The following is a 25,391-nucleotide window of genomic DNA, read 5'->3' as shown; positions in this document are numbered from 1 at the left end:
AGTCATCTGGTGGAAAGCATGGCCCCCCAGGATCGACGCCATTGGGCCGGGGAAGATCGAAAGCCCGAAGTGTGAAGTGCCCCAGGAGTGGTGACCCTGGGGTGCCTTAACTCACTGGGATTGGGAACCCCACTTGAGTTTATGGCACATTTGCACTAGCACTTCAATATTTTTTTCTTCACACACACCCTTATTCCGGGCCTTCTGGCATTAGGATGGGGAATTTTTCAATTCCCGGTCGAAGGTCCGGGCAGTATTATACTGTGAAACCTTCACTATTTATTTAATTTTTTTTTGTCACTGTGTGTCCACTTTTTCACGTGTGTCCACGTCCTTACTAGGATTTTGTCGGGATGCGGTTACCTTACGGGTTCCTCTCTTGGCAGGTCTAGGGGGGGAGTGTGTGGCCATCAGGTTCCGCTCCCCCCTGAACCCCCCTGGCTCTCCTCTTTCGGGAGGAGAGCGTTGTTGGCTCCCCTCTTCCGGGAGGGGAGCACAGTCTTTGGCTCCCAGTGCCTTGCTCGGGTGAGAACTCGGGCAGGTATTGAGGGTAAGATTGGGTCGCCTCTGGCTCCGGCTGGAGGTGGCTATTTGTCCCTGTGCCTCGCTGTGGCCTTCTGGCACGGAGGGACGGGGAATGGTTTGGGGGACCCTTCTCCTTTTGGAGAAGGTTTCAAGAAGACCAGCATCCTAGTGCACTTTTTTTTGTGGCACTTGTCACTTTTTTAAGCGCACTCGGGTTTTGTACACGAATTCGGGCTTTCGATAAAAAAAAAAAAATCTGTTCTTATCAGTTTAATATCTGATACGTCCCCTATCTGGGGACCATATATTAAATGGATTTTTAGAACAGGGAGATGGAAAAAGAGCTTGCTCTGTCCACTCCACGCATTGACCTGGTATTGCAGTATCTCCAGGACCGGTGCACCCCTTCTTTAATGCAGTTTCTAAAATCAGAAAGAATTGAATTCAATGTTTTTTGTTCATTTTGCTTGTTTGTCGGATTTTGGGATGGACTCTTTGGCTTTGCTTTTCTTCTCCTCATTGGATTTTTCATGTTCAAAGTTGCAGAAGCCAGATTACAAGCTCATTTTGGTTCAACTTCAGCAACTGTGCATTGCATTGCCATGTAATGTGATGCAATGCTATCTTTCTAGCTCTCCCTTTTTACTTCCTTTTGGATAAACAGACATATTAGGCAAGCATTTTGGAGCTTTCACCTAAATAACTACAGGTGGTGAGATAAGCTGCACAATATAATTGACCTTTCAGTATATTGTTGCACACACACCATCTATTTAGCAAATGCCCTTGTTATCAACAGCAGCCTTTTAAACTCACCTGAGCTAACAGGTATGTGCGCTGGTTACTCTGCTGCGCTTAAAATTTCTTTTTTGGTTTGCTACAATGCCTTTTCTGAAACGTTGTCTCCTTCTGCTGGAACACTGACTTCTTTCATTTAATGCCTGCAGACTATAAAAGAGAACCCAACCCAAAAAGTTTGGTTGATTAGTCTGTGGCATTCTGTTAAACTGTTGCTTATGGCGGTCTCTGTGAGCTTCTCAGCGACATTCAGCCAGCCAGGTATCCTGCCTGCAGTAGATGGAATGTGGCAATGGAACGCTGGCTGCGCGTGTCATAATAGGCTCTGAGCCTTTATATACCTGTGCACAGCAGCAGCCACCTTCAGTCTGCTGCTGGACAGCCAGCAGCAGCAGCAGCAGGAGAGGTATGTAATCAGGAGCCCTCCTGCTAAGGGTAGACAGCTGCTCGTTCCACCCCACCCCCCGCCTTAATTGGTTCTCCTCCCTTCCAACGGTGTTGAGGCGGGTGGGAACAGCAGGGGGTGAAGGTGCTGTGTTTAAAGAGGTGGAGTTATGCAGATCTAAAACGCGTGGATTGCAGCAGCAGCAAGCCGAAAAGTGCAGGCATGTAAGGGATCTAGAGGTTGACAACATGTCTTCTTAACGGGAGTCCAGGAGCTCATCTCCACAAATGGACTTTTCAGGATCCTTGGGTGGCTCCGTAGTTTGAAACCAATTCTGGTTATCGCTTCTCGGCCTTTTGGCTAAGATCAAGTGTAGTATCTGTTCTTATCAGTTTAATATCTGATACGTCCCCTATCTGGGGACCATATATTAAATGGATTTTTAGAACAGGGAGATGGAAAAAGAGCTTGCTCTGTCCACTCCACGCATTGACCTGGTATTGCAGTATCTCCAGGACCGGTGCACCCCTTCTTTAATGCAGTTTCTAAAATCAGAAAGAATTGAATTCAATGTTTTTTGTTCATTTTGCTTGTTTGTCGGATTTTGGGATGGACTCTTTGGCTTTGCTTTTCTTCTCCTCATTGGATTTTTCATGTTCAAAGTTGCAGAAGCCAGATTACAAGCTCATTTTGGTTCAACTTCAGCAACTGTGCATTGCATTGCCATGTAATGTGATGCAATGCTATCTTTCTAGCTCTCCCTTTTTACTTCCTTTTGGATAAACAGACATATTAGGCAAGCATTTTGGAGCTTTCACCTAAATAACTACAGGTGGTGAGATAAGCTGCACAATATAATTGACCTTTCAGTATATTGTTGCACACACACCATCTATTTAGCAAATGCCCTTGTTATCAACAGCAGCCTTTTAAACTCACCTGAGCTAACAGGTATGTGCGCTGGTTACTCTGCTGCGCTTAAAATTTCTTTTTTGGTTTGCTACAATGCCTTTTCTGAAACGTTGTCTCCTTCTGCTGGAACACTGACTTCTTTCATTTAATGCCTGCAGACTATAAAAGAGAACCCAACCCAAAAAGTTTGGTTGATTAGTCTGTGGCATTCTGTTAAACTGTTGCTTATGGCGGTCTCTGTGAGCTTCTCAGCGACATTCAGCCAGCCAGGTATCCTGCCTGCAGTAGATGGAATGTGGCAATGGAACGCTGGCTGCGCGTGTCATAATAGGCTCTGAGCCTTTATATACCTGTGCACAGCAGCAGCCACCTTCAGTCTGCTGCTGGACAGCCAGCAGCAGCAGCAGCAGGAGAGGTATGTAATCAGGAGCCCTCCTGCTAAGGGTAGACAGCTGCTCGTTCCACCCCACCCCCCGCCTTAATTGGTTCTCCTCCCTTCCAACGGTGTTGAGGCGGGTGGGAACAGCAGGGGGTGAAGGTGCTGTGTTTAAAGAGGTGGAGTTATGCAGATCTAAAACGCGTGGATTGCAGCAGCAGCAAGCCGAAAAGTGCAGGCATGTAAGGGATCTAGAGGTTGACAACATGTCTTCTTAACGGGAGTCCAGGAGCTCATCTCCACAAATGGACTTTTCAGGATCCTTGGGTGGCTCCGTAGTTTGAAACCAATTCTGGTTATCGCTTCTCGGCCTTTTGGCTAAGATCAAGTGTAGTATCTGATTTGCACAGCGCCTGTTGACTGCCCTTGAGGACGACCTGAGGAACTCTGTCCCCAGGGCGAGCCTATCGCACCATTCTGTGCTTTATGGATTCTTCCCTGGGGTTCATACCGTCGGAGCCATCCAGGAGGCTTGGCGCCTTATGAACTGCCTCAAGGATTCCGTTTGGGTCGCCAGGAACCGGCTCATCTTGAGGAGGGAGAGGATGTCCATCCAGGACTGCCGCAGGCTGATCCACAGCCTGCTCAGAGACTATTCCATCGAGGACGGTCCGGAGGACGAGGATGAGGACTAAACCCCTCCTCCCCCTCTCCCCTTATGTGTCTTGTCTTTCAATAAAGTTTCGGGCCTGTGATTTTCCCCTCCCCATCCCCTTTTTCCCAATCCCCATCCCTTATCACGGTTCGTCGTACTGTATTGATTGACATGCTTTTTCTTTCAGATTGAGTGTTTTGTGTAGCATAGGGGTGTGATGTGTCTAGTTAGTGCGTCGTATCCTCATGCTATGTAAATATGAGGTAGAATTCTGGGTGTACTGGGCTGCGGCACTGTACACTGTCTGTTAACTTATTTTTTGTGCTAATAAAAGATATATTCAATCAAAAAATCTGTTCTTATCAGTTTAATATCTGATACGTCCCCTATCTGGGGACCATATATTAAATGGATTTTTAGAACAGGGAGATGGAAAAAGAGCTTGCTCTGTCCACTCCACGCATTGACCTGGTATTGCAGTATCTCCAGGACCGGTGCACCCCTTCTTTAATGCAGTTTCTAAAATCAGAAAGAATTGAATTCAATGTTTTTTGTTCATTTTGCTTGTTTGTCGGATTTTGGGATGGACTCTTTGGCTTTGCTTTTCTTCTCCTCATTGGATTTTTCATGTTCAAAGTTGCAGAAGCCAGATTACAAGCTCATTTTGGTTCAACTTCAGCAACTGTGCATTGCATTGCCATGTAATGTGATGCAATGCTATCTTTCTAGCTCTCCCTTTTTACTTCCTTTTGGATAAACAGACATATTAGGCAAGTATTTTGGAGCTTTCACCTAAATAACTACAGGTGGTGAGATAAGCTGCACAATATAATTGACCTTTCAGTATATTGTTGCACACACACCATCTATTTAGCAAATGCCCTTGTTATCAACAGCAGCCTTTTAAACTCACCTGAGCTAACAGGTATGTGCGCTGGTTACTCTGCTGCGCTTAAAATTTCTTTTTTGGTTTGCTACAATGCCTTTTCTGAAACGTTGTCTCCTTCTGCTGGAACACTGACTTCTTTCATTTAATGCCTGCAGACTATAAAAGAGAACCCAACCCAAAAAGTTTGGTTGATTAGTCTGTGGCATTCTGTTAAACTGTTGCTTATGGCGGTCTCTGTGAGCTTCTCAGCGACATTCAGCCAGCCAGGTATCCTGCCTGCAGTAGATGGAATGTGGCAATGGAACGCTGGCTGCGTGTGTCATAATAGGCTCTGAGCCTTTATATACCTGTGCACAGCAGCAGCCACCTTCAGTCTGCTGCTGGACAGCCAGCAGCAGCAGCAGCAGGAGAGGTATGTAATCAGGAGCCCTCCTGCTAAGGGTAGACAGCTGCTCGTTCCACCCCACCCCCCGCCTTAATTGGTTCTCCTCCCTTCCAACGGTGTTGAGGCGGGTGGGAACAGCAGGGGGTGAAGGTGCTGTGTTTAAAGAGGTGGAGTTATGCAGATCTAAAAAGCGTGGATTGCAGCAGCAGCAAGCCGAAAAGTGCAGGCATGTAAGGGATCTAGAGGTTGACAACATGTCTTCTTAACGGGAGTCCAGGAGCTCATCTCCACAAATGGACTTTTCAGGATCCTTGGGTGGCTCCGTAGTTTGAAACCAATTCTGGTTATCGCTTCTCGGCCTTTTGGCTAAGATCAAGTGTAGTATCTGTTCTTATCAGTTTAATATCTGATACGTCCCCTATCTGGGGACCATATATTAAATGGATTTTTAGAACAGGGAGATGGAAAAAGAGCTTGCTCTGTCCACTCCACGCATTGACCTGGTATTGCAGTATCTCCAGGACCGGTGCACCCCTTCTTTAATGCAGTTTCTAAAATCAGAAAGAATTGAATTCAATGTTTTTTGTTCATTTTGCTTGTTTGTCGGATTTTGGGATGGACTCTTTGGCTTTGCTTTTCTTCTCCTCATTGGATTTTTCATGTTCAAAGTTGCAGAAGCCAGATTACAAGCTCATTTTGGTTCAACTTCAGCAACTGTGAATTGCATTGCCATGTAATGTGATGCAATGCTATCTTTCTAGCTCTCCCTTTTTACTTCCTTTTGGATAAACAGACATATTAGGCAAGCATTTTGGAGCTTTCACCTAAATAACTACAGGTGGTGAGATAAGCTGCACAATATAATTGACCTTTCAGTATATTGTTGCACACACACCATCTATTTAGCAAATGCCCTTGTTATCAACAGCAGCCTTTTAAACTCACCTGAGCTAACAGGTATGTGCGCTGGTTACTCTGCTGCGCTTAAAATTTCTTTTTTGGTTTGCTACAATGCCTTTTCTGAAACGTTGTCTCCTTCTGCTGGAACACTGACTTCTTTCATTTAATGCCTGCAGACTATAAAAGAGAACCCAACCCAAAAAGTTTGGTTGATTAGTCTGTGGCATTCTGTTAAACTGTTGCTTATGGCGGTCTCTGTGAGCTTCTCAGCGACATTCAGCCAGCCAGGTATCCTGCCTGCAGTAGATGGAATGTGGCAATGGAACGCTGGCTGCGCGTGTCATAATAGGCTCTGAGCCTTTATATACCTGTGCACAGCAGCAGCCACCTTCAGTCTGCTGCTGGACAGCCAGCAGCAGCAGCAGCAGGAGAGGTATGTAATCAGGAGCCCTCCTGCTAAGGGTAGACAGCTGCTCGTTCCACCCCACCCCCCGCCTTAATTGGTTCTCCTCCCTTCCAACGGTGTTGAGGCGGGTGGGAACAGCAGGGGGTGAAGGTGCTGTGTTTAAAGAGGTGGAGTTATGCAGATCTAAAACGCGTGGATTGCAGCAGCAGCAAGCCGAAAAGTGCAGGCATGTAAGGGATCTAGAGGTTGACAACATGTCTTCTTAACGGGAGTCCAGGAGCTCATCTCCACAAATGGACTTTTCAGGATCCTTGGGTGGCTCCGTAGTTTGAAACCAATTCTGGTTATCGCTTCTCGGCCTGTTGGCTAAGATCAAGTGTAGTATCTGTTCTTATCAGCTTAATATCTGATACGTCCCCTATCTGGGGACCATATATTAAATGGATTTTTAGAACAGGGAGATGGAAAAAGAGCTTGCTCTGTCCACTCCACGCATTGACCTGGTATTGCAGTATCTCCAGGACCGGTGCACCCCTTCTTTAATGCAGTTTCTAAAATCAGAAAGAATTGAATTCAATGTTTTTTGTTCATTTTGCTTGTTTGTCGGATTTTGGGATGGACTCTTTGGCTTTGCTTTTCTTCTCCTCATTGGATTTTTCATGTTCAAAGTTGCAGAAGCCAGATTACAAGCTCATTTTGGTTCAACTTCAGCAACTGTGCATTGCATTGCCATGTAATGTGATGCAATGCTATCTTTCTAGCTCTCCCTTTTTACTTCCTTTTGGATAAACAGACATATTAGGCAAGCATTTTGGAGCTTTCACCTAAATAACTACAGGTGGTGAGATAAGCTGCACAATATAATTGACCTTTCAGTATATTGTTGCACACACACCATCTATTTAGCAAATGCCCTTGTTATCAACAGCAGCCTTTTAAACTCACCTGAGCTAACAGGTATGTGCGCTGGTTACTCTGCTGCGCTTAAAATTTCTTTTTTGGTTTGCTACAATGCCTTTTCTGAAACGTTGTCTCCTTCTGCTGGGACACTGACTTCTTTCATTTAATGCCTGCAGACTATAAAAGAGAACCCAACCCAAAAAGTTTGGTTGATTAGTCTGTGGCATTCTGTTAAACTGTTGCTTATGGCGGTCTCTGTGAGCTTCTCAGCGACATTCAGCCAGCCAGGTATCCTGCCTGCAGTAGATGGAATGTGGCAATGGAACGCTGGCTGCGCGTGTCATAATAGGCTCTGAGCTTTTATATACCTGTGCACAGCTGCAGCCACCTTCAGTCTGCTGCTGGACAGCCAGCAGCAGCAGCAGCAGGAGAGGTATGTAATCAGGAGCCCTCCTGCTAAGGGTAGACAGCTGCTCGTTCCACCCCACCCCCCGCCTTAATTGGTTCTCCTCCCTTCCAACGGTGTTGAGGCGGGTGGGAACAGCAGGGGGTGAAGGTGCTGTGTTTAAAGAGGTGGAGTTATGCAGATCTAAAACGCGTGGATTGCAGCAGCAGCAAGCCGAAAAGTGCAGGCATGTAAGGGATCTAGAGGTTGACAACATGTCTTCTTAACGGGAGTCCAGGAGCTCATCTCCACAAATGGACTTTTCAGGATCCTTGGGTGGCTCCGTAGTTTGAAACCAATTCTGGTTATCGCTTCTCGGCCTTTTGGCTAAGATCAAGTGTAGTATCTTTTGAAAAGGCAGTTTTGTCCTTGGGCTGCCCTAGTAAATTGATGCATATTACACACTGGTTTGGTGCACTTGTTAGTACGCCAGGTGGCTCATAGAGTTATCTGATGGAAAACATGGCCCTCCAGGATCGAAGTCACTAGGCTGGGTAAGTGTGAGGGCTTTGGAGCAATGTGCCCCAGGAGTAGGCGCCCTGGTGGGAGTCCAAGCTTACTGGGACTGGGAACCCCAGAAAGACTTGGCTTCGTTGCACGCCGCACCTTTGCCAATCATACTTTCTGAGCAACCCCCCCTATTCCTGGCCTCCGGGCTAGGAAGGGGAATTTTTATAAACCCGGTCGGAAGTCCGGTCAGCTTTGGGCTGAGAAACCAACACAGGCTCCAGCTCCACTAGGGTGGCAGCCTAGATGGAAGCTGGGAGCACGAAAACGGCTCTTCTCCGGCTTCGGCTAGGGAGAGCATCAGAGATCCCTGACCCTCGCTGTGGCCTTCTGGCTCGGAGGGATGGGGACGGTTTATTGGGGACCCTCTCCTCCGGGAAGGGTCCACATGAATCCTCGCCTCGTGCGCTGTTTTGGTGTGACTTCGGTCACATTTTTCAGTGCCTTGGATGCAGCTTCAATCAAAAAATCTGTTCTTATCAGTTTAATATCTGATACGTCCCCTATCTGGGGACCATATATTAAATGGATTTTTAGAACAGGGAGATGGAAAAAGAGCTTGCTCTGTCCACTCCACGCATTGACCTGGTATTGCAGTATCTACAGGACCGGTGCACCCCTTCTTTAATGCAGTTTCTAAAATCAGAAAGAATTGAATTCAATGTTTTTTGTTCATTTTGCTTGTTTGTCGGATTTTGGGATGGACTCTTTGGCTTTGCTTTTCTTCTCCTCATTGGATTTTTCATGTTCAAAGTTGCAGAAGCCAGATTACAAGCTCATTTTGGTTCAACTTCAGCAACTGTGCATTGCATTGCCATGTAATGTGATGCAATGCTATCTTTCTAGCTCTCCCTTTTTACTTCCTTTTGGATAAACAGACATATTAGGCAAGCATTTTGGAGCTTTCACCTAAATAACTACAGGTGGTGAGATAAGCTGCACAATATAATTGACCTTTCAGTATATTGTTGCACACACACCATCTATTTAGCAAATGCCCTTGTTATCAACAGCAGCCTTTTAAACTCACCTGAGCTAACAGGTATGTGCGCTGGTTACTCTGCTGCGCTTAAAATTTATTTTTTGGTTTGCTACAATGCCTTTTCTGAAACGTTGTCTCCTTCTGCTGGAACACTGACTTCTTTCATTTAATGCCTGCAGACTATAAAAGAGAACCCAACCCAAAAAGTTTGGTTGATTAGTCTGTGGCATTCTGTTAAACTGTTGCTTATGGCGGTCTCTGTGAGCTTCTCAGCGACATTCAGCCAGCCAGGTATCCTGCCTGCAGTAGATGGAATGTGGCAATGGAACGCTGGCTGCGCGTGTCATAATAGGCTCTGAGCCTTTATATACCTGTGCACAGCAGCAGCCACCTTCAGTCTGCTGCTGGACAGCCAGCAGCAGCAGCAGCAGGAGAGGTATGTAATCAGGAGCCCTCCTGCTAAGGGTAGACAGCTGCTCGTTCCACCCCACCCCCCGCCTTAATTGGTTCTCCTCCCTTCCAACGGTGTTGAGGCGGGTGGGAACAGCAGGGGGTGAAGGTGCTGTGTTTAAAGAGGTAGAGTTATGCAGATCTAAAACGCGTGGATTGCAGCAGCAGCAAGCCGAAAAGTGCAGGCATGTAAGGGATCTAGAGGTTGACAACATGTCTTCTTAACGGGAGTCCAGGAGCTCATCTCCACAAATGGACTTTTCAGGATCCTTGGGTGGCTCCGTAGTTTGAAACCAATTCTGGTTATCGCTTCTCGGCCTTTTGGCTAAGATCAAGTGTAGTATCTGTTCTTATCAGTTTAATATCTGATACGTCCCCTATCTGGGGACCATATATTAAATGGATTTTTAGAACAGGGAGATGGAAAAAGAGCTTGCTCTGTCCACTCCACGCATTGACCTGGTATTGCAGTATCTCCAGGACCGGTGCACCCCTTCTTTAATGCAGTTTCTAAAATCAGAAAGAATTGAATTCAATGTTTTTTGTTCATTTTGCTTGTTTGTCGGATTTTGGGATGGACTCTTTGGCTTTGCTTTTCTTCTCCTCATTGGATTTTTCATGTTCAAAGTTGCAGAAGCCAGATTACAAGCTCATTTTGGTTCAACTTCAGCAACTGTGCATTGCATTGCCATGTAATGTGATGCAATGCTATCTTTCTAGCTCTCCCTTTTTACTTCCTTTTGGATAAACAGACATATTAGGCAAGCATTTTGGAGCTTTCACCTAAATAACTACAGGTGGTGAGATAAGCTGCACAATATAATTGACCTTTCAGTATATTGTTGCACACACACCATCTATTTAGCAAATGCCCTTGTTATCAACAGCAGCCTTTTAAACTCACCTGAGCTAACAGGTATGTGCGCTGGTTACTCTGCTGCGCTTAAAATTTCTTTTTTGGTTTGCTACAATGCCTTTTCTGAAACGTTGTCTCCTTCTGCTGGAACACTGACTTCTTTCATTTAATGCCTGCAGACTATAAAAGAGAACCCAACCCAAAAAGTTTGGTTGATTAGTCTGTGGCATTCTGTTAAACTGTTGCTTATGGCGGTCTCTGTGAGCTTCTCAGCGACATTCAGCCAGCCAGGTATCCTGCCTGCAGTAGATGGAAGGTGGCAATGGAACGCTGGCTGCGCGTGTCATAATAGGCTCTGAGCCTTTATATACCTGTGCACAGCAGCAGCCACCTTCAGTCTGCTGCTGGACAGCCAGCAGCAGCAGCAGGAGAGGTATGTAATCAGGAGCCCTCCTGCTAAGGGTAGACAGCTGCTCGTTCCACCCCACCCCCCGCCTTAATTGGTTCTCCTCCCTTCCAACGGTGTTGAGGCGGGTGGGAACAGCAGGGGGTGAAGGTGCTGTGTTTAAAGAGGTGGAGTTATGCAGATCTAAAATGCGTGGATTGCAGCAGCAGCAAGCCGAAAAGTGCAGGCATGTAAGGGATCTAGAGGTTGACAACATGTCTTCTTAACGGGAGTCCAGGAGCTCATCTCCACAAATGGACTTTTCAGGATCCTTGGGTGGCTCCGTAGTTTGAAACCAATTCTGGTTATCGCTTCTCGGCCTTTTGGCTAAGATCAAGTGTAGTATCTGTTCTTATCAGTTTAATATCTGATACGTCCCCTATCTGGGGACCATATATTAAATGGATTTTTAGAACAGGGAGATGGAAAAAGAGCTTGCTCTGTCCACTCCACGCATTGACCTGGTATTGCAGTATCTCCAGGACCGGTGCACCCCTTCTTTAATGCAGTTTCTAAAATCAGAAAGAATTGAATTCAATGTTTTTTGTTCATTTTGCTTGTTTGTCGGATTTTGGGATGGACTCTTTGGCTTTGCTTTTCTTCTCCTCATTGGATTTTTCATGTTCAAAGTTGCAGAAGCCAGATTACAAGCTCATTTTGGTTCAACTTCAGCAACTGTGCATTGCATTGCCATGTAATGTGATGCAATGCTATCTTTCTAGCTCTCCCTTTTTACTTCCTTTTGGATAAACAGACATATTAGGCAAGCATTTTGGAGCTTTCACCTAAATAACTACAGGTGGTGAGATAAGCTGCACAATATAATTGACCTTTCAGTATATTGTTGCACACACACCATCTATTTAGCAAATGCCCTTGTTATCAACAGCAGCCTTTTAAACTCACCTGAGCTAACAGGTATGTGTGCTGGTTACTCTGCTGCGCTTAAAATTTCTTTTTTGGTTTGCTACAATGCCTTTTCTGAAACGTTGTCTCCTTCTGCTGGAACACTGACTTCTTTCATTTAATGCCTGCAGACTATAAAAGAGAACCCAACCCAAAAAGTTTGGTTGATTAGTCTGTGGCATTCTGTTAAACTGTTGCTTATGGCGGTCTCTGTGAGCTTCTCAGCGACATTCAGCCAGCCAGGTATCCTGCCTGCAGTAGATGGAATGTGGCAATGGAACGCTGGCTGCGCGTGTCATAATAGGCTCTGAGCCTTTATATACCTGTGCACAGCAGCAGCCACCTTCAGTCTGCTGCTGGACAGCCAGCAGCAGCAGCAGCAGGAGAGGTATGTAATCAGGAGCCCTCCTGCTAAGGGTAGACAGCTGCTCGTTCCACCCCACCCCCCACCTTAATTGGTTCTCCTCCCTTCCAACGGTGTTGAGGCGGGTGGGAACAGCAGGGGGTGAAGGTGCTGTGTTTAAAGAGGTGGAGTTATGCAGATCTAAAACGCGTGGATTGCAGCAGCAGCAAGCCGAAAAGTGCAGGCATGTAAGGGATCTAGAGGTTGACAACATGTCTTCTTAACGGGAGTCCAGGAGCTCATCTCCACAAATGGACTTTTCAGGATCCTTGGGTGGCTCCGTAGTTTGAAACCAATTCTGGTTATCGCTTCTCGGCCTTTTGGCTAAGATCAAGTGTAGTATCTGTTCTTATCAGTTTAATATCTGATACGTCCCCTATCTGGGGACCATATATTAAATGGATTTTTAGAACAGGGAGATGGAAAAAGAGCTTGCTCTGTCCACTCCACGCATTGACCTGGTATTGCAGTATCTCCAGGACCGGTGCACCCCTTCTTTAATGCAGTTTCTAAAATCAGAAAGAATTGAATTCAATGTTTTTTGTTCATTTTGCTTGTTTGTCGGATTTTGGGATGGACTCTTTGGCTTTGCTTTTCTTCTCCTCATTGGATTTTTCATGTTCAAAGTTGCAGAAGCCAGATTACAAGCTCATTTTGGTTCAACTTCAGCAACTGTGCATTGCATTGCCATGTAATGTGATGCAATGCTATCTTTCTAGCTCTCCCTTTTTACTTCCTTTTGGATAAACAGACATATTAGGCAAGCATTTTGGAGCTTTCACCTAAATAACTACAGGTGGTGAGATAAGCTGCACAATATAATTGACCTTTCAGTATATTGTTGCACACACACCATCTATTTAGCAAATGCCCTTGTTATCAACAGCAGCCTTTTAAACTCACCTGAGCTAACAGGTATGTGCGCTGGTTACTCTGCTGCGCTTAAAATTTCTTTTTTGGTTTGCTACAATGCCTTTTCTGAAACGTTGTCTCCTTCTGCTGGAACACTGACTTCTTTCATTTAATGCCTGCAGACTATAAAAGAGAACCCAACCCAAAAAGTTTGGTTGATTAGTCTGTGGCATTCTGTTAAACTGTTGCTTATGGCGGTCTCTGTGAGCTTCTCAGCGACATTCAGCCAGCCAGGTATCCTGCCTGCAGTAGATGGAATGTGGCAATGGAACGCTGGCTGCGCGTGTCATAATAGGCTCTGAGCCTTTATATACCTGTGCACAGCAGCAGCCACCTTCAGTCTGCTGCTGGACAGCCAGCAGCAGCAGCAGCAGGAGAGGTATGTAATCAGGAGCCCTCCTGCTAAGGGTAGACAGCTGCTCGTTCCACCCCACCCCCCGCCTTAATTGGTTCTCCTCCCTTCCAACGGTGTTGAGGCGGGTGGGAACAGCAGGGGGTGAAGGTGCTGTGTTTAAAGAGGTGGAGTTATGCAGATCTAAAACGCGTGGATTGCAGCAGCAGCAAGCCGAAAAGTGCAGGCATGTAAGAGATCTAGAGGTTGACAACATGTCTTCTTAACGGGAGTCCAGGAGCTCATCTCCACAAATGGACTTTTCAGGATCCTTGGGTGGCTCCGTAGTTTGAAACCAATTCTGGTTATCGCTTCTCGGCCTTTTGGCTAAGATCAAGTGTAGTATCTGTTCTTATCAGTTTAATATCTGATACGTCCCCTATCTGGGGACCATATATTAAATGGATTTTTAGAACAGGGAGATGGAAAAAGAGCTTGCTCTGTCCACTCCACGCATTGACCTGGTATTGCAGTATCTCCAGGACCGGTGCACCCCTTCTTTAATGCAGTTTCTAAAATCAGAAAGAATTGAATTCAATGTTTTTTGTTCATTTTGCTTGTTTGTCGGATTTTGGGATGGACTCTTTGGCTTTGCTTTTCTTCTCCTCATTGGATTTTTCATGTTCAAAGTTGCAGAAGCCAGATTACAAGCTCATTTTGGTTCAACTTCAGCAACTGTGCATTGCATTGCCATGTAATGTGATGCAATGCTATCTTTCTAGCTCTCCCTTTTTACTTCCTTTTGGATAAACAGACATATTAGGCAAGCATTTTGGAGCTTTCACCTAAATAACTACAGGTGGTGAGATAAGCTGCACAATATAATTGACCTTTCAGTATATTGTTGCACACACACCATCTATTTAGCAAATGCCCTTGTTATCAACAGCAGCCTTTTAAACTCACCTGAGCTAACAGGTATGTGCGCTGGTTACTCTGCTGCGCTTAAAATTTCTTTTTTGGTTTGCTACAATGCCTTTTCTGAAACGTTGTCTCCTTCTGCTGGAACACTGACTTCTTTCATTTAATGCCTGCAGACTATAAAAGAGAACCCAACCCAAAAAGTTTGGTTGATTAGTCCGTGGCATTCTGTTAAACTGTTGCTTATGGCGGTCTCTGTGAGCTTCTCAGCGACATTCAGCCAGCCAGGTATCCTGCCTGCAGTAGATGGAATGTGGCAATGGAACGCTGGCTGCGCGTGTCATAATAGGCTCTGAGCCTTTATATACCTGTGCACAGCAGCAGCCACCTTCAGTCTGCTGCTGGACAGCCAGCAGCAGCAGCAGCAGGAGAGGTATGTAATCAGGAGCCCTCCTGCTAAGGGTAGACAGCTGCTCGTTCCACCCCACCCCCCGCCTTAATTGGTTCTCCTCCCTTCCAACGGTGTTGAGGCGGGTGGGAACAGCAGGGGGTGAAGGTGCTGTGTTTAAAGAGGTGGAGTTATGCAGATCTAAAACGCGTGGATTGCAGCAGCAGCAAGCCGAAAAGTGCAGGCATGTAAGGGATCTAGAGGTTGACAACATGTCTTCTTAACGGGAGTCCAGGAGCTCATCTCCACAAATGGACTTTTCAGGATCCTTGGGTGGCTCCGTAGTTTGAAACCAATTCTGGTTATCGCTTCTCGGCCTTTTGGCTAAGATCAAGTGTAGTATCTGTTCTTATCAGTTTAATATCTGATACGTCCCCTATCTGGGGACCATATATTAAATGGATTTTTAGAACAGGGAGATGGAAAAAGAGCTTGCTCTGTCCACTCCACGCATTGACCTGGTATTGCAGTATCTCCAGGACCGGTGCACCCCTTCTTTAATGCAGTTTCTAAAATCAGAAAGAATTGAATTCAATGTTTTTTGTTCATTTTGCTTGTTTGTCGGATTTTGGGATGGACTCTTTGGCTTTGCTTTTCTTCTCCTCATTGGATTTTTCATGTTCAAAGTTGCAGAAGCCAGATTACAAGCTCATTTTGGTTCAACTTCAGCAACTGTGCATTGCATTGCCATGTAATGTGATGCAATGCTATCTTTCTAGCTCTCCCTTTTTACTTCCTTTTGGATAAACAGACATATTAGGCAAGCATTTTGGAGCTTTCACCTAAATAACTACAGGTGGTGAGATAAGCTGCACAATATAATTGACCTTTCAGTATATTGTTGCACACACACCATCTATTTAGCAAATGCCCTTGTTATCAACAGCAGCCTTTTAAACTCACCTGAGCTAACAGGTATGTGCGCTGGTTACTCTGCTGCGCTTAAAATTTCTTTTTTGGTTTGCTACAATGCCTTTTCTGAAACGTTGTCTCCTTCTGCTGGAACACTGACTTCTTTCATTTAATGCCTGCAGACTATAAAAGAGAACCCAACCCAAAAAGTTTGGTTGATTAGTCCGTGGCATTCTGTTAAACTGTTGCTTATGGCGGTCTCTGTGAGCTTCTCAGCGACATTCAGCCAGCCAGGTATCCTGCCTGCAGTAGATGGAATGTGGCAATGGAACGCTGGCTGCGCGTGTCATAATAGGCTCTGAGCCTTTATATACCTGTGCACAGCAGCAGCCACCTTCAGTCTGCTGCTGGACAGCCAGCAGCAGCAGCAGCAGGAGAGGTATGTAATCAGGAGCCCTCCTGCTAAGGGTAGACAGCTGCTCGTTCCACCCCACCCCCCGCCTTAATTGGTTCTCCTCCCTTCCAACGGTGTTGAGGCGGGTGGGAACAGCAGGGGGTGAAGGTGCTGTGTTTAAAGAGGTGGAGTTATGCAGATCTAAAACGCGTGGATTGCAGCAGCAGCAAGCCGAAAAGTGCAGGCATGTAAGGGATCTAGAGGTTGACAACATGTCTTCTTAACGGGAGTCCAGGAGCTCATCTCCACAAATGGACTTTTCAGGATCCTTGGGTGGCTCCGTAGTTTGAAACCAATTCTGGTTATCGCTTCTCGGCCTTTTGGCTAAGATCAAGTGTAGTATCTGTTCTTATCAGTTTAATATCTGATACGTCCCCTATCTGGGGACCATATATTAAATGGATTTTTAGAACAGGGAGATGGAAAAAGAGCTTGCTCTGTCCACTCCACGCATTGACCTGGTATTGCAGTATCTCCAGGACCGGTGCACCCCTTCTTTAATGCAGTTTCTAAAATCAGAAAGAATTGAATTCAATGTTTTTTGTTCATTTTGCTTGTTTGTCGGATTTTGGGATGGACTCTTTGGCTTTGCTTTTCTTCTCCTCATTGGATTTTTCATGTTCAAAGTTGCAGAAGCCAGATTACAAGCTCATTTTGGTTCAACTTCAGCAACTGTGCATTGCATTGCCATGTAATGTGATGCAATGCTATCTTTCTAGCTCTCCCTTTTTACTTCCTTTTGGATAAACAGACATATTAGGCAAGCATTTTGGAGCTTTCACCTAAATAACTACAGGTGGTGAGATAAGCTGCACAATATAATTGACCTTTCAGTATATTGTTGCACACACACCATCTATTTAGCAAATGCCCTTGTTATCAACAGCAGCCTTTTAAACTCACCTGAGCTAACAGGTATGTGCGCTGGTTACTCTGCTGCGCTTAAAATTTCTTTTTTGGTTTGCTACAATGCCTTTTCTGAAACGTTGTCTCCTTCTGCTGGAACACTGACTTCTTTCATTTAATGCCTGCAGACTATAAAAGAGAACCCAACCCAAAAAGTTTGGTTGATTAGTCTGTGGCATTCTGTTAAACTGTTGCTTATGGCGGTCTCTGTGAGCTTCTCAGCGACATTCAGCCAGCCAGGTATCCTGCCTGCAGTAGATGGAATGTGGCAATGGAACGCTGGCTGCGCGTGTCATAATAGGCTCTGAGCCTTTATATACCTGTGCACAGCAGCAGCCACCTTCAGTCTGCTGCTGGACAGCCAGCAGCAGCAGCAGCAGGAGAGGTATGTAATCAGGAGCCCTCCTGCTAAGGGTAGACAGCTGCTCGTTCCACCCCACCCCCCGCCTTAATTGGTTCTCCTCCCTTCCAACGGTGTTGAGGCGGGTGGGAACAGCAGGGGGTGAAGGTGCTGTGTTTAAAGAGGTGGAGTTATGCAGATCTAAAACGCGTGGATTGCAGCAGCAGCAAGCCGAAAAGTGCAGGCATGTAAGGGATCTAGAGGTTGACAACATGTCTTCTTAACGGGAGTCCAGGAGCTCATCTCCACAAATGGACTTTTCAGGATCCTTGGGTGGCTCCGTAGTTTGAAACCAATTCTGGTTATCGCTTCTCGGCCTTTTGGCTAAGATCAAGTGTAGTATCTTTCGAAAAGGCGGTTTTGGATGTTTGCCGCCCTAGTAGATTGATACATTATGCACACTGGGGTTTAGGCGCTTGTTAGTACGCCAGGTGGCTAATATAGTCATCTGGTGGAAAGCATGGCCCCCCAGGATCGACGCCATTGGGCCGGGGAAGATCGAAAGCCCGAAGTGTGAAGTGCCCCAGGAGTGGTGACCCTGGGGTGCCTTAACTCACTGGGATTGGGAACCCCACTTGAGTTTATGGCACATTTGCACTAGCACTTCAATATTTTTTTCTTCACACACACCCTTATTCCGGGCCTTCTGGCCTTAGGATGGGGAATTTTTCAATTCCCGGTCGAAGGTCCGGGCAGTATTATACTGTGAAACCTTCACTATTTATTTAATTTTTTTTTGTCACTGTGTGTCCACTTTTTCACGTGTGTCCACGTCCTTACTAGGATTTTGTCGGGATGCGGTTACCTTACGGGTTCCTCTCTTGGCAGGTCTAGGGGGGGAGTGTGTGGCCATCAGGTTCCGCTCCCCCCTGAACCCCCCTGGCTCTCCTCTTTCGGGAGGAGAGCGTTGTTGGCTCCCCTCTTCCGGGAGGGGAGCACAGTCTTTGGCTCCCAGTGCCTTGCTCGGGTGAGAACTCGGGCAGGTATTGAGGGTAAGATTGGGTCGCCTCTGGCTCCGGCTGGAGGTGGCTATTTGTCCCTGTGCCTCGCTGTGGCCTTCTGGCACGGAGGGACGGGGAATGGTTTGGGGGACCCTTCTCCTTTTGGAGAAGGTTTCAAGAAGACCAGCATCCTAGTGCACTTTTTTTTGTGGCACTTGTCACTTTTTTAAGCGCACTCGGGTTTTGTACACGAATTCGGGCTTTCGATAAAAAAAAAAAAATCTGTTCTTATCAGTTTAATATCTGATACGTCCCCTATCTGGGGACCATATATTAAATGGATTTTTAGAACAGGGAGATGGAAAAAGAGCTTGCTCTGTCCACTCCACGCATTGACCTGGTATTGCAGTATCTCCAGGACCGGTGCACCCCTTCTTTAATGCAGTTTCTAAAATCAGAAAGAATTGAATTCAATGTTTTTTGTTCATTTTGCTTGTTTGTCGGATTTTGGGATGGACTCTTTGGCTTTGCTTTTCTTCTCCTCATTGGATTTTTCATGTTCAAAGTTGCAGAAGCCAGATTACAAGCTCATTTTGGTTCAACTTCAGCAACTGTGCATTGCATTGCCATGTAATGTGATGCAATGCTATCTTTCTAGCTCTCCCTTTTTACTTCCTTTTGGATAAACAGACATATTAGGCAAGCATTTTGGAGCTTTCACCTAAATAACTACAGGTGGTGAGATAAGCTGCACAATATAATTGACCTTTCAGTATATTGTTGCACACACACCATCTATTTAGCAAATGCCCTTGTTATCAACAGCAGCCTTTTAAACTCACCTGAGCTAACAGGTATGTGCGCTGGTTACTCTGCTGCGCTTAAAATTTCTTTTTTGGTTTGCTACAATGCCTTTTCTGAAACGTTGTCTCCTTCTGCTGGAACACTGACTTCTTTCATTTAATGCCTGCAGACTATAAAAGAGAACCCAACCCAAAAAGTTTGGTTGATTAGTCTGTGGCATTCTGTTAAACTGTTGCTTATGGCGGTCTCTGTGAGCTTCTCAGCGACATTCAGCCAGCCAGGTATCCTGCCTGCAGTAGATGGAATGTGGCAATGGAACGCTGGCTGCGCGTGTCATAATAGGCTCTGAGCCTTTATATACCTGTGCACAGCAGCAGCCACCTTCAGTCTGCTGCTGGACAGCCAGCAGCAGCAGCAGCAGGAGAGGTATGTAATCAGGAGCCCTCCTGCTAAGGGTAGACAGCTGCTCGTTCCACCCCACCCCCCGCCTTAATTGGTTCTCCTCCCTTCCAACGGTGTTGAGGCGGGTGGGAACAGCAGGGGGTGAAGGTGCTGTGTTTAAAGAGGTGGAGTTATGCAGATCTAAAACGCGTGGATTGCAGCAGCAGCAAGCCGAAAAGTGCAGGCATGTAAGGGATCTAGAGGTTGACAACATGTCTTCTTAACGGGAGTCCAGGAGCTCATCTCCACAAATGGACTTTTCAGGATCCTTGGGTGGCTCCGTAGTTTGAAACCAATTCTGGTTATCGCTTCTCGGCCTTTTGGCTAAGATCAAGTGTAGTATCTGTTCTTATCAGTTTAATATCTGATACGTCCCCTATCTGGGGACCATATATTAAATGGATTTTTAGAACAGGGAGATGGAAAAAGAGCTTGCTCTGTCCACTCCACGCATTGACCTGGTATTGCAGTATCTCCAGGACCGGTGCACCCCTTCTTTAATGCAGTTTCTAAAATCAGAAAGAATTGAATTCAATGTTTTTTGTTCATTTTGCTTGTTTGTCGGATTTTGGGATGGACTCTTTGGCTTTGCTTTTCTTCTCCTCATTGGATTTTTCATGTTCAAAGTTGCAGAAGCCAGATTACAAGCTCATTTTGGTTCAACTTCAGCAACTGTGCATTGCATTGCCATGTAATGTGATGCAATGCTATCTTTCTAGCTCTCCCTTTTTACTTCCTTTTGGATAAACAGACATATTAGGCAAGCATTTTGGAGCTTTCACCTAAATAACTACAGGTGGTGAGATAAGCTGCACAATATAATTGACCTTTCAGTATATTGTTGCACACACACCATCTATTTAGCAAATGCCCTTGTTATCAACAGCAGCCTTTTAAACTCACCTGAGCTAACAGGTATGTGCGCTGGTTACTCTGCTGCGCTTAAAATTTCTTTTTTGGTTTGCTACAATGCCTTTTCTGAAACGTTGTCTCCTTCTGCTGGAACACTGACTTCTTTCATTTAATGCCTGCAGACTATAAAAGAGAACCCAACCCAAAAAGTTTGGTTGATTAGTCGGTGGCATTCTGTTAAACTGTTGCTTATGGCGGTCTCTGTGAGCTTCTCAGCGACATTCAGCCAGCCAGGTATCCTGCCTGCAGTAGATGGAATGTGGCAATGGAACGCTGGCTGCGCGTGTCATAATAGGCTCTGAGCCTTTATATACCTGTGCACAGCAGCAGCCACCTTCAGTCTGCTGCTGGACAGCCAGCAGCAGCAGCAGCAGGAGAGGTATGTAATCAGGAGCCCTCCTGCTAAGGGTAGACAGCTGCTCGTTCCACCCCACCCCCCGCCTTAATTGGTTCTCCTCCCTTCCAACGGTGTTGAGGCGGGTGGGAACAGCAGGGGGTGAAGGTGCTGTGTTTAAAGAGGTGGAGTTATGCAGATCTAAAACGCGTGGATTGCAGCAGCAGCAAGCCGAAAAGTGCAGGCATGTAAGGGATCTAGAGGTTGACAACATGTCTTCTTAACGGGAGTCCAGGAGCTCATCTCCACAAATGGACTTTTCAGGATCCTTGGGTGGCTCCGTAGTTTGAAACCAATTCTGGTTATCGCTTCTCGGCCTTTTGGCTAAGATCAAGTGTAGTATCTGTTCTTATCAGTTTAATATCTGATACGTCCCCTATCTGGGGACCATATATTAAATGGATTTTTAGAACAGGGAGATGGAAAAAGAGCTTGCTCTGTCCACTCCACGCATTGACCTGGTATTGCAGTATCTCCAGGACCGGTGCACCCCTTCTTTAATGCAGTTTCTAAAATCAGAAAGAATTGAATTCAATGTTTTTTGTTCATTTTGCTTGTTTGTCGGATTTTGGGATGGACTCTTTGGCTTTGCTTTTCTTCTCCTCATTGGATTTTTCATGTTCAAAGTTGCAGAAGCCAGATTACAAGCTCATTTTGGTTCAACTTCAGCAACTGTGCATTGCATTGCCATGTAATGTGATGCAATGCTATCTTTCTAGCTCTCCCTTTTTACTTCCTTTTGGATAAACAGACATATTAGGCAAGCATTTTGGAGCTTTCACCTAAATAACTACAGGTGGTGAGATAAGCTGCACAATATAATTGACCTTTCAGTATATTGTTGCACACACACCATCTATTTAGCAAATGCCCTTGTTATCAACAGCAGCCTTTTAAACTCACCTGAGCTAACAGGTATGTGCGCTGGTTACTCTGCTGCGCTTAAAATTTCTTTTTTGGTTTGCTACAATGCCTTTTCTGAAACGTTGTCTCCTTCTGCTGGAACACTGACTTCTTTCATTTAATGCCTGCAGACTATAAAAGAGAACCCAACCCAAAAAGTTTGGTTGATTAGTCTGTGGCATTCTGTTAAACTGTTGCTTATGGCGGTCTCTGTGAGCTTCTCAGCGACATTCAGCCAGCCAGGTATCCTGCCTGCAGTAGATGGAATGTGGCAATGGAACGCTGGCTGCGCGTGTCATAATAGGCTCTGAGCCTTTATATACCTGTGCACAGCAGCAGCCACCTTCAGTCTGCTGCTGGACAGCCAGCAGCAGCAGCAGCAGGAGAGGTATGTAATCAGGAGCCCTCCTGCTAAGGGTAGACAGCTGCTCGTTCCACCCCACCCCCCGCCTTAATTGGTTCTCCTCCCTTCCAACGGTGTTGAGGCGGGTGGGAACAGCAGGGGGTGAAGGTGCTGTGTTTAAAGAGGTGGAGTTATGCAGATCTAAAACGCGTGGATTGCAGCAGCAGCAAGCCGAAAAGTGCAGGCATGTAAGGGATCTAGAGGTTGACAACATGTCTTCTTAACGGGAGTCCAGGAGCTCATCTCCACAAATGGACTTTTCAGGATCCTTGGGTGGCTCCGTAGTTTGAAACCAATTCTGGTTATCGCTTCTCGGCCTTTTGGCTACGACCAAGTGTTGTTGCTGGAAGACTCCAAAGCCTATCGCATCCTCGGCCTTGAGGCATCGGCAGTTCTACTGTCTTAAGCCTCCTGCTGCTATAGGGGGTGTGCGTGCTGAAGAGAACCAAGAAGGCGATCGACTTATCTGAATATAGCGATGGCGACATCGGCTACTCTCCGTTCTGCTGGAGCTGGCGACTTGAAGATCAAGAACTCTTTCAAGATTGAAGTTGAAGAGCGAGCCCGTGACAAGTTCTCCCTGTCTTTCTTCGTGAGGAAGGTCCTGCTTGAGATCCTGCAGGTGAAAAGGGAGAACATTCTGGCACTTCAAGATGCTCCTGGACGCTTTGTGCTTACCCTGACCTCTGAAGTGGCATCTCAGAATTTTTACCATCAGATCAAGCTGAGACTTCAGGAGGAAGATCTTAAAGGACTGTGTTTTGTGACCCTCTGCCTGGCAGAAGAGAAGTCTGTGGTGGTTCATATGAGCAATCCGCATGTCTCTGAAAAGGATGTGGCTGCGTTTCTGCATAACTATTGCTCTGAGGTCTACTTTTCTCACAAAATCATGAACTCTGAGAGGTTGTGGACCGGAAAATACAAGTTCATCGTGAAGCTGAGAGAAGGTTTGGGAATTGGTGGACTCATTCATCCGCCTCAGAGCTTCCTGATTGGCAGAGAGAGAGGAAGACTCTTCTATCCAGGGATGCCTATCTTCTGCAGAAAATGTATGGACTTTGGGCATTCCTTTGAGAGCTGCAAGGAGGAGAACGCTCTTTGCAAGAAGTGCTATCAAAAAGGACATGTCACTCTGAACTGCCCAAATCAGATGATCTGTAATATCTGCCGTATCCCTGGGCACTCTTTTCGGGATTGTCCGTTGAGAAAAAAGACCTTCAGCTATGCAGATGCAGCTCGGGGGGGAGCCCCTCCGAAGCGGTCCAGTCCTGAAGAACAAACAGACAAATCCAAGGACCCTCCCGGGAACCCTTCTGGGGATCCGCCCAAGGACACTGCTGGGGACCCGCCTGGGGATAGCATTGTTCTCAAGGATTGGTCGGAGAGTCCAGATGGTCATGTGGTGGAGGAGAATCCAGCTGAGTCTGAAGTGGAGATGGGAGAGGAGTCTTCTAAGGAGGCTGGTGGTGAGGAGGAGGAGGAGGAGATTAACATTGACGTGGAGGTTTTGAGGAAAAGGAAAAAGGAGAAGTCGAGTTTGTTTAAGGGAGAGAGCGCCAGCAAAAGACCTGCTGGGCGTTTGAAAATAGTCCTCCCTAATTACTCACCTAAACCGATCATCTCAGTTCCTAAACCTGTAAACCCATCTGATCCGGTGAACATCGAGGAATTCTCAGACACGGACGTTTCTGCGGGTCCCTCTACCCCGGTCGGATTCATGTCAGATACGGACTCAAGCTCTGTTTAAATGATTTATGGCTACACTCAAAATTGCCTCACTAAATGTGAGGAGTTTAAAGGGCTCTGTCAAGAGAGCTGCTTTATTTTCTTACCTGATGACTTTAGATGCTGATATTTTTTTACTTCAAGAATGCGGCATTGACCATGACCCTAACTATAACAAACTAAGGGAAGATTGGGCGAACGGACCTTCCATCTGGTCCGGTGAAAATGGATCGCGTGCTACTGGTGTTGGCGTCCTGTTTAAAAACAAAGACTTTAAGGTTACCTCGTTCACTGAAGTTGAACCTGGACGTGCACTAGTTGTTAATGTGAGTTACTGTGGATCCGAGTTCAAGCTGATTAATGTTTATGCATCTCCGATTAAAGAGGAAAGATCCAGTTTATTAGATATCATCAAACTCTTTATACCTGGTCCTACACCAACTGTGGTTGGCGGTGACTTCAATTGTATCCGGTCTGATGAAAATAGGACATCAGGTACCAGAAGGAAAGACAAAACTGAGATGCAGTTAAAAAATCTAATCGACGATACTTGCCTGAATGATGTCTGGAGAGTAAAGAATACCTCTGAACCAGGATACACTTGGGAGAACAATCTTCTAAAATCAAGAATTGACTTTGTTCTGACATCACAGAGTTTTAAAGTGAATAAAGTGGATCTAACAGGTAACATCTTTTCTGACCACAAAACGTTAATTACTCACTTGGAATTGCCCAGTCTAGAGAAAGGGCGAGGTGTCTGGAAGTTGAACACTCTGCTGCTGGAAGATGAAAGTATAAAAGAGGAATTTTTGAAATTTTATAAAAAACTACAGGGGAAAAAACATTATTACAAAAGAATGCTAGAATGGTGGGAGTATGTGAAGTCTCAAATTAGACATTTTTTTCTCTTAGCTGGCAAAAGGAAGGCCAGACAGAATCAGAAATGGTTTAAAGACCTGAATACAAAACTGCAAACAGGTTACAAACTCAGAAATGCAGGGATAGATATGGAGGATGTTATTTTACAAGTCAAAGAAGACATTAAAAAAGCAATTGAACAGAAAGGCAAAGAAATAATTTTCAACGCCAAGGTAGAACATATGGAAAAAAATGAAACATGTTCCAGGTTCTTTTTCAAAAAATCTTTAGAACGCAAAGAATTAATTAAAGAACTTGATGGTGAAACAACTAAAGATGGACTGTTGGACAAAGCGCAAACTTTTTATCAAAATCTTTTTAGCGAAAAGAAAATTGACGCTGATTTTTTACCTGATGCTCTTAATTCATTGCAGAATCACCTTGAAAAGCAAGATCAAGAGTTGTTGATTGAAGATATCTGTGAAGAAGAACTGCTAAGTGCAATCAAAAGCTTTTCTAGAGGAAAAACACCGGGTACTGACGGACTACAAATTGAATTTTATCTTACTTTTTGGGAGATTTTAAAAGACGACCTGTTTGAGATTTTTAAAGCTGTCTTTTTATGTGACAAATTGCCTGAATCTTGGAGAAGTGGTGTGGT

General features: G+C 45.5%; 15 non-coding genes and 3 pseudogenes across 15 annotated transcripts; all 18 read left to right on the top strand.

Moving 5' to 3' along the window:
* The first annotated feature begins 748 nt into the window (after positions 1-748).
* LOC141222869 (U2 spliceosomal RNA) lies at positions 749-933 on the top strand. Its single transcript, XR_012290609.1, has one exon. It is a non-coding gene; the product is annotated as a U2 spliceosomal RNA (small nuclear RNA).
* A 1,115-nt stretch (positions 934-2,048) lies between these two features.
* Positions 2,049-2,239, top strand: LOC141222671 (U2 spliceosomal RNA). The gene has a single exon (XR_012290431.1). It is a non-coding gene; the product is annotated as a U2 spliceosomal RNA (small nuclear RNA).
* A 1,115-nt stretch (positions 2,240-3,354) lies between these two features.
* On the top strand, positions 3,355-3,557 carry LOC141222342 (U2 spliceosomal RNA; annotated as a pseudogene).
* Positions 3,558-3,963: 406 nt separating this feature from the next.
* Positions 3,964-4,156, top strand: LOC141222831 (U2 spliceosomal RNA). Its single transcript, XR_012290581.1, has one exon. It is a non-coding gene; the product is annotated as a U2 spliceosomal RNA (small nuclear RNA).
* Positions 4,157-5,271: 1,115 nt separating this feature from the next.
* LOC141222669 (U2 spliceosomal RNA) lies at positions 5,272-5,462 on the top strand. Its single transcript, XR_012290429.1, has one exon. It is a non-coding gene; the product is annotated as a U2 spliceosomal RNA (small nuclear RNA).
* Positions 5,463-6,577: 1,115 nt separating this feature from the next.
* On the top strand, positions 6,578-6,768 carry LOC141222791 (U2 spliceosomal RNA). Its single transcript, XR_012290544.1, has one exon. It is a non-coding gene; the product is annotated as a U2 spliceosomal RNA (small nuclear RNA).
* A 1,115-nt stretch (positions 6,769-7,883) lies between these two features.
* On the top strand, positions 7,884-7,999 carry LOC141222336 (U2 spliceosomal RNA; annotated as a pseudogene).
* Positions 8,000-8,523: 524 nt separating this feature from the next.
* LOC141222836 (U2 spliceosomal RNA) lies at positions 8,524-8,705 on the top strand. Its single transcript, XR_012290586.1, has one exon. It is a non-coding gene; the product is annotated as a U2 spliceosomal RNA (small nuclear RNA).
* Positions 8,706-9,820: 1,115 nt separating this feature from the next.
* LOC141222668 (U2 spliceosomal RNA) lies at positions 9,821-10,011 on the top strand. The gene has a single exon (XR_012290428.1). It is a non-coding gene; the product is annotated as a U2 spliceosomal RNA (small nuclear RNA).
* Positions 10,012-11,123: 1,112 nt separating this feature from the next.
* On the top strand, positions 11,124-11,314 carry LOC141222667 (U2 spliceosomal RNA). The gene has a single exon (XR_012290427.1). It is a non-coding gene; the product is annotated as a U2 spliceosomal RNA (small nuclear RNA).
* Positions 11,315-12,429: 1,115 nt separating this feature from the next.
* LOC141222666 (U2 spliceosomal RNA) lies at positions 12,430-12,620 on the top strand. Its single transcript, XR_012290426.1, has one exon. It is a non-coding gene; the product is annotated as a U2 spliceosomal RNA (small nuclear RNA).
* A 1,115-nt stretch (positions 12,621-13,735) lies between these two features.
* Positions 13,736-13,926, top strand: LOC141222665 (U2 spliceosomal RNA). The gene has a single exon (XR_012290425.1). It is a non-coding gene; the product is annotated as a U2 spliceosomal RNA (small nuclear RNA).
* Positions 13,927-15,041: 1,115 nt separating this feature from the next.
* Positions 15,042-15,232, top strand: LOC141222664 (U2 spliceosomal RNA). Its single transcript, XR_012290424.1, has one exon. It is a non-coding gene; the product is annotated as a U2 spliceosomal RNA (small nuclear RNA).
* Positions 15,233-16,347: 1,115 nt separating this feature from the next.
* Positions 16,348-16,538, top strand: LOC141222663 (U2 spliceosomal RNA). Its single transcript, XR_012290423.1, has one exon. It is a non-coding gene; the product is annotated as a U2 spliceosomal RNA (small nuclear RNA).
* Positions 16,539-17,653: 1,115 nt separating this feature from the next.
* LOC141222344 (U2 spliceosomal RNA) lies at positions 17,654-17,745 on the top strand (annotated as a pseudogene).
* Positions 17,746-18,539: 794 nt separating this feature from the next.
* LOC141222866 (U2 spliceosomal RNA) lies at positions 18,540-18,724 on the top strand. Its single transcript, XR_012290608.1, has one exon. It is a non-coding gene; the product is annotated as a U2 spliceosomal RNA (small nuclear RNA).
* Positions 18,725-19,839: 1,115 nt separating this feature from the next.
* LOC141222662 (U2 spliceosomal RNA) lies at positions 19,840-20,030 on the top strand. Its single transcript, XR_012290422.1, has one exon. It is a non-coding gene; the product is annotated as a U2 spliceosomal RNA (small nuclear RNA).
* A 1,115-nt stretch (positions 20,031-21,145) lies between these two features.
* On the top strand, positions 21,146-21,336 carry LOC141222661 (U2 spliceosomal RNA). Its single transcript, XR_012290421.1, has one exon. It is a non-coding gene; the product is annotated as a U2 spliceosomal RNA (small nuclear RNA).
* The last annotated feature ends 4,055 nt before the right edge of the window (positions 21,337-25,391 follow it).

This window comes from Phyllobates terribilis, unplaced genomic scaffold, assembly GCF_046119375.1.
Source record: "Phyllobates terribilis strain yellow unplaced genomic scaffold, ASM4611937v1 Scaffold_361__1_contigs__length_1927384, whole genome shotgun sequence".
In the NCBI taxonomy this organism is placed as follows: Eukaryota; Metazoa; Chordata; class Amphibia; order Anura; family Dendrobatidae; genus Phyllobates; species Phyllobates terribilis.
This window is presented reverse-complemented; position numbering and strand designations above follow the sequence as displayed.